The sequence below is a fragment of the Echinops telfairi genome, unplaced genomic scaffold (assembly GCF_000313985.2).
Source record: "Echinops telfairi isolate 266 unplaced genomic scaffold, ASM31398v2 ScPeMD7_7469;HRSCAF=8507_1, whole genome shotgun sequence".
NCBI classification, from domain to species: domain Eukaryota; kingdom Metazoa; phylum Chordata; class Mammalia; order Afrosoricida; family Tenrecidae; genus Echinops; species Echinops telfairi.
The window spans coordinates 48,568,269-48,574,331 of NW_022111373.1; the positions used below are offsets into that span (position 1 = coordinate 48,568,269).

The 6,063-nt window shown below is 40.8% G+C and overlaps 2 pseudogenes; both read right to left on the reverse strand.

The window, feature by feature from the left end:
* Nucleotides 1-1,611: 1,611 nt before the first annotated feature.
* On the reverse strand, nt 1,612-2,125 carry LOC101648871 (annotated as a pseudogene).
* A 1,113-nt stretch (nt 2,126-3,238) lies between these two features.
* Nucleotides 3,239-3,617, reverse strand: LOC101664455 (annotated as a pseudogene).
* Between the last annotated feature and the right edge of the window lie 2,446 nt (nt 3,618-6,063).

Sequence of the window (6,063 nt, forward strand, 5' to 3'; positions counted from 1 at the left end):
AATTCCTATGCACACTGCACATATCTTATTTTGAAGTAAAAAAACAAATGGGGCAAAAACACCCGGCGGGCCGGATAAATGTCCTCAGTGGGCCGCGTGTGGCCCGCGGGCCATAGTTTGAGGACACCTGGTTTAGACACACCTGAATCCTCAAAGGTAACATCCTTTCCTTTCAATACTCTAAACATGTCTTGTGCAGCAGATTAACATAATGCAATGCATCTCCTGATCTCTTGACTGCTGATTCCATGAGCATTAATTGTGGAGCCAAGCAAGACAAAATCCTTGACAACTTTAACCTTTTCTCCATCTGTCCATGATGGTACCTGCTGATCCATTTGTGAAGATTTTAGTTGTTACATTGACTTGCCATCCAAACTGAAGGCTGAAATCTGTAACATTCATCAGCAAGTGCTTCAAGTCCTCCTCACTGTCATCAAGCAAGGTTGTATCATATGCATATCACAGTTTGTTAATTCTTCTTTCTCCAATTCTGATTCCCTATTTTTCTTCATATAAGACAGCTTCTCTGGTTATTTGTTCAGTGCACAGAGTGAATATATATTGTGAGAGAAGATAATCCTGACACACATCTTTTCTGATCTGATCTGAAATCATAAAGTATTCCCTGTTCCATTTGCACAACTGCCTCTTGATCCATGTACAAGTTTGTGCACATTAAAGTGTTCTGGAATTCTCATTCTTCTCAAGGTTATTCATAGTTTTTTTTTTAATGACCTATAGTGTCAAATGCCTTGGAATGGTCAATAAAATATAAGTAAATATCTTTGGTATTCTCTGCTTTCAACAAGATCCATGAGATAACAACAATGATATCCCTTGTTCCATGTCTTCTTCTGAATCTGGCTTTAACTTCTGACAGTTCCCTGTCCATGTATTGCTGCACCCTTTGTTGGAGGATCTTAAGCAAAATTTTACTTGCATGTTATATTAATGACATTGTTCTATAATTTTAGCATTGTGTTGTGTGACCTTTCTTTGGAATGGATACAAATAAAGAGCTCTTCCAGGCAGTTGGCCAAGTAGTTGTCTTCCAAATTTCCTGGCATAGATGAGTGCTTCAAGTGTTTCATTAGCTTGTTGAAACATTTCAGTTTCATTCCATCAATTCCTAGAACCTGATTTTTAGTGAATGCTTTCAATTTGGCTTTAACTTATTTCTTCAGCACCATTGGCTATTGCTCATATGCTACTGAAAAGGCAGAAATTGGCAGGTTCTTTTTGGCACGCTGTTCTTTCCATCTTTTCTTGATGCTTCCTGAATCATCCAATATTCTGTCCATAGACTTTGAATATTGCAACTAATGGCAAGTTTTATGTCTCTTCCCACATCCGCTTTGCTATTTTCTTTATTTCCTGTCTTTGTGTGTGTGTACGTGTGTGTACACAGGGTGTTTTATTCTCCATAGAGCGATACATGCTAAGGGGGGTTGGGCTTGAGTGGAGATCCCCAAATGTGCAGAACTGACTAAAGAGGGTCTCTGAGAAGAAGTCTTGATTCGCCTTGATGTGGAAAGGGAGATGGACATGAAAAACCAGGCACGTGTTTGTTCAGTGGTGGCCTGGAACGCAGGGTCCGAAAGGCAGCTGTCAGTGTTGTAGTCTCTTCCAGGCTGGGGCCATCTGCCGCGCTTGGAGAGCCTGTACCACGTCTTCCTACTGAGCGTCCGAGATCTCAGAGCCCAGGAGGGAACCCCTGGCGCAGGCAGACGTAACCCGGCCTTTTTGTCCTTTTCACCAGTTCTGTGTGTTCTGGGTCCACAGGGATAGAGCTGTGGCTGCTCGAGGCTGTAGCTCGCTCCTCCTCCTCATCTTCACTCTCTAGCGGAGCATCTGGCAAATGCAGCCCCAGGGCTTGGATCCGCTACCGGATGTCAGCAATGGCGTCCCCGCCATCGCCCACAGGTGCCAGCTCTGCTTCCTCTGGGTCAGGCTCTTGGTTGAGGGGTTGGTAGGAGTTCCTCTGGCTCTTCCTTGTGCTCCACGCTGCTCCAATCCTCAGTGCCTTCTGCTGGGCCCCCAGGAGGCCCGTTCCTCAGGATGATTCCAGAAGATGCAGTCTGGGCCCATGCATGGTGTCTCCCCCTAGAACGACTGCTGCCATCCGGGGCAGGGGCTGCTGAGAGACCCCGGTGGAGCCCACCCTTTTCCTTCCGGCCCAAGGGCCCTTTCCTGTCTTTTTCATGATCTTTTGTTTTCTTCGTGAACGATGGTCTTGATGTCTCCCACAGCTCATCAGACCTGTCGTTCGTGTTATATACATGAAATCTATATTTGAGATTCTCAAAATTCAGGTGGGCTAGACTCAGGTCATAATTTGGTTCTAGTGCACTTGTTTTCATTTTCTTCAGCTGTACCTGAACTTACATATGAGCAATTGATGGTCTGCTCCACAGTCTGCTTCTGGCCTGGTTTTAGCTGCTGATTTGAGGGTCTCCATTGTCGCATCCAACAGACACAGTCAATGTGATTTCTGTGTATTAAAAATGAAGACGTCTTTGTCTAAAGTCACCTTTGTGTAATTGAAAAAAGTTATTGCTATGAAAAAGTCATGGGTCTTTCAAAATTATATATATGATCCCCAGCTTTGTTTCTATCACTAGGACCATAGTTTAAAACTTCTATTCCTTTCTCTTTGTTCCCAACTTTTGCATTCTAATTACCAATAATTATTAATGCACCTTGATTGTACACTTGATTAATTTCTGACTGACAATGTTGGTAGATTTCTTGAATTTCTTGATAAGTAGCATTTTTGGTTGGTGCATACATTTGAATAATAGTTGTATTGGCTGGATTTCCTTGAAGATTGATAGATATAATCCTATGCACATGCATTGTGCTTCCTGATGGACTTTACAGTGCTCTTTTTCATAACAAAGGCCACACCATTCCTCTTATAGTATTATTCCTGACATAGTAAATCATATGATTTTCATATTCAAAATGGCCAATGCTACTCCATTTTAGCTCACTAGTGCCTAGAATATCAATCTTTATAGATTTCATTCTCCTTTTTTTAAGCACAAACATATTTATTTATTCATCAGAGATGATCCTAATAAAAGAAACACTTTGAAATGTGGCATGTAAAGTATGTGTGATAGAAATAATGGAATATAAGAACAAACAAAAAAAACACAATACAGAGATTTTCTCATTGAACTGAGCTTGTTCAGTCTCACCACCAATTCTTGTGCAAATGATGGTAGAATGTTTATTCTACGTTTTCATAGGTCTGAGTACAGGTGCTATTGTTCACAACACATTCCACCCCTCATTTCCCACCTTCCACTGTTCTCATTGCTGTGCTCTCCTTCCCATCCCTCTCCCGGGGTTGGACAAAAGCACCATCTGTGACGTGGCAGACTGTCTGAGTTCTGCCATTCACTGTAGTTTCTTCAAACTTTCCTCCCAGGTCACAAGAAAACTGTTGTTGTCAAAATGCTGCCATCAGTAAAGATGACACAGTCAGGCTTGGCCATTGCTCCCATTTTTCGAAGATCCATTCCCACTCCCAGTTCCTCCATGTATTCCTCAAAGCTTTTGCTGTCTATCAGGCACCACCTTCCTCCAAGCTGCTGAAGAGTGGCCATGTGGGTAAGGACCGTGGGCATGCAGATAAGGCAGAGGAAAGTCTGGCATGAGAGCCTCCAGTTCATTTTTGACCACTTCCAATTTTCCTAGATTCATATGTCACACATTCCAAGTTCTTACTATTAGCAGATTTTTTTTTAGCTGTTCCTCTTTACCTTGACTAGTGCTCATCAGCAGATGAAGACTCCAAGCTCCATTCCCAAAGACTTTCCCCGACTTATGTCACCATGATCGACTCCACTCAGAGAAAGCAGCTCCTCCGCTGTCACACCTGGAGTGCCCTCGTACTGGACGGGTCCATTCTCTGGCTCCATCTCCGACATATCGTATCTGCTTCCTCAGTCAAGGCACAGGAGCATTTGTGTGAGTGCAGAACAAACAGTAAATGAAGCAGTCATTAAACTGAGTTAAAATACTAGTGGTAACACTAACTAATAATACAATCATATTATCTCTTTGGAACTCAGCTTATTTTTTAATAACTGAGAGGAGTTTGGACTATGTATTGCTTCAGATGTGCTCTATTTTAAGATCCCAACTTTAGATTTTCCTGGTTTTAAAATCTGAACAAGAATAAAAAAATATTGACTCTATTCTTCTTTGTAACTAATCCCTGTGATCATGATTTCTTAGTTTCAAATCCTTTGGAAATTGTAGCAATGATGAGGAGGAAGATTATCATCTGCTTTGATGATATTAGGCAAAAAAGAGACAGACATTTTTACTCTGCGAACACATCCAGTTTTAAATTGGAAACTCCTTGGGTCAGCCTTTGTCAGCGTAAACACAGCTATAATTACTCATTGTTGTCAAGCTTCTGCTATGTAGAGTCCCAGTGGGACAATGCAAATCTCCTCAGTAGGGTTTCCAAGGCTGTACTCTTTATGTAAGACGCCGCAGCCTTTTACTGTGGAGTAGCTAGTGAGTTCAAACTTTACAAATTCTAAATGATTTAAAATACTACAATCCCTTTTGAGAGACCCTAAAGCATGCAAACAACTAAGTGTTTCACTCCTAGTGGAAAGATTGGCAGTTAGGACCCATGCCGAGACGCGACGAAGACAGGCTTGACACTTTGCTTTGGAAAGGCCACAGCCTTGAGAGCCTATAAAGTGGTTTTACCTAGCACCCGTGCCATCGCCATGAGTCAGAACCACCTTGACTCCACTTATCAGCAACACAATCCCTGTGAAGTCATGAGTCAGAAATGGTGGAAACTAAAAGGTAAATAGCATCATTCATGTCTTTGGGAAAAACAAACCAAACACGTTGTTCTGCTGAAGAAGAGAAAAAAAGAACTTAATTTTACTAAATCTAAAAAAAGAAGGAAAATTAAATTCTTTTTCAAAAAGCAATTTTCCAAGACATCTATACTATTATTTTGCAAGATTTCCTTCAGAATACACATTTAGATGTTTTTATATTTTCAGAGTCAGACAATGGAAGTACGTTGATAACATGCACATCTCTTCACTGCCAATATTTTTTTGAGACTAAATGGATGCTGGGTGTATACATGTATCTTTTTCTTTGGATTTAGAAGATTGAATGTATTCATAACTGTGACAATCCATTTAGTGTTTTAGGTTTAATGAGCTAAATAAGACTATCAAATTTTTCCAATACTTACCTAGTTTATTGACGTTTTCAAAGAGGTCACTTTCGATGGTTGAATTTTGTTACTCTTCAGATTCCTATTTTAGTTGTGCCTACTTTTCTGTCCTCCTGCCCCCTCAAGATAAAATACTTCATTTTATCTTTATAATTTTTGGATTAGTTTTCAGCTTTTCTAGTATTTTTAATCCAAAGTGTAGTTCTGTTATTTCTCTCTTCTTTTCTCACATATAGACTTACACCTATGAATTTTCCTCTCTGTTCTTTGGCCAGATCTCATTCTCTTCAACACATAGCATTATTATATTCACTTCTGAAGACATTGCTAACTTGATGTACAACATAGTCTGGTTTATTGCAAAGTGATTCCCGAGGGAAAACAGCTCAGAATGTGGACAGTTTACTGGGGAATGTGATCCTTAGCTTCAGGGGAGAGCAAACCAGGAAGAAGGAAAATTCAAGAGCAGGATTTTACAAGATGGACAACAGGTTTTCAGTCAAGTGGAACAGTCTGAGGAGCCTTCTGCAATGTGTCTTAGATCTATCTACCTTTTGAGAAAGTGGAGATATACTTACCGTCAGCTACCAACCTTCAGTTGATCAAAGGAGTCTCACTGGTGTTAAATCCTGTGCGTTTCAGAATTGAGTAGGCATAAGTATAGAATAGTTCCCTATGAGCATCTATTCTATTCTACTCCTGTGAGCATCACGGAGAAGTCTCAAGACGGGATGAGAAAGGTATAAGGTCTGACGTAAAGCCAAGTATTTTTAAGTGCATATGTATGAATACAATTAAAACTTCAGAGGAACGGGCGGCCCCACATGTGGCTG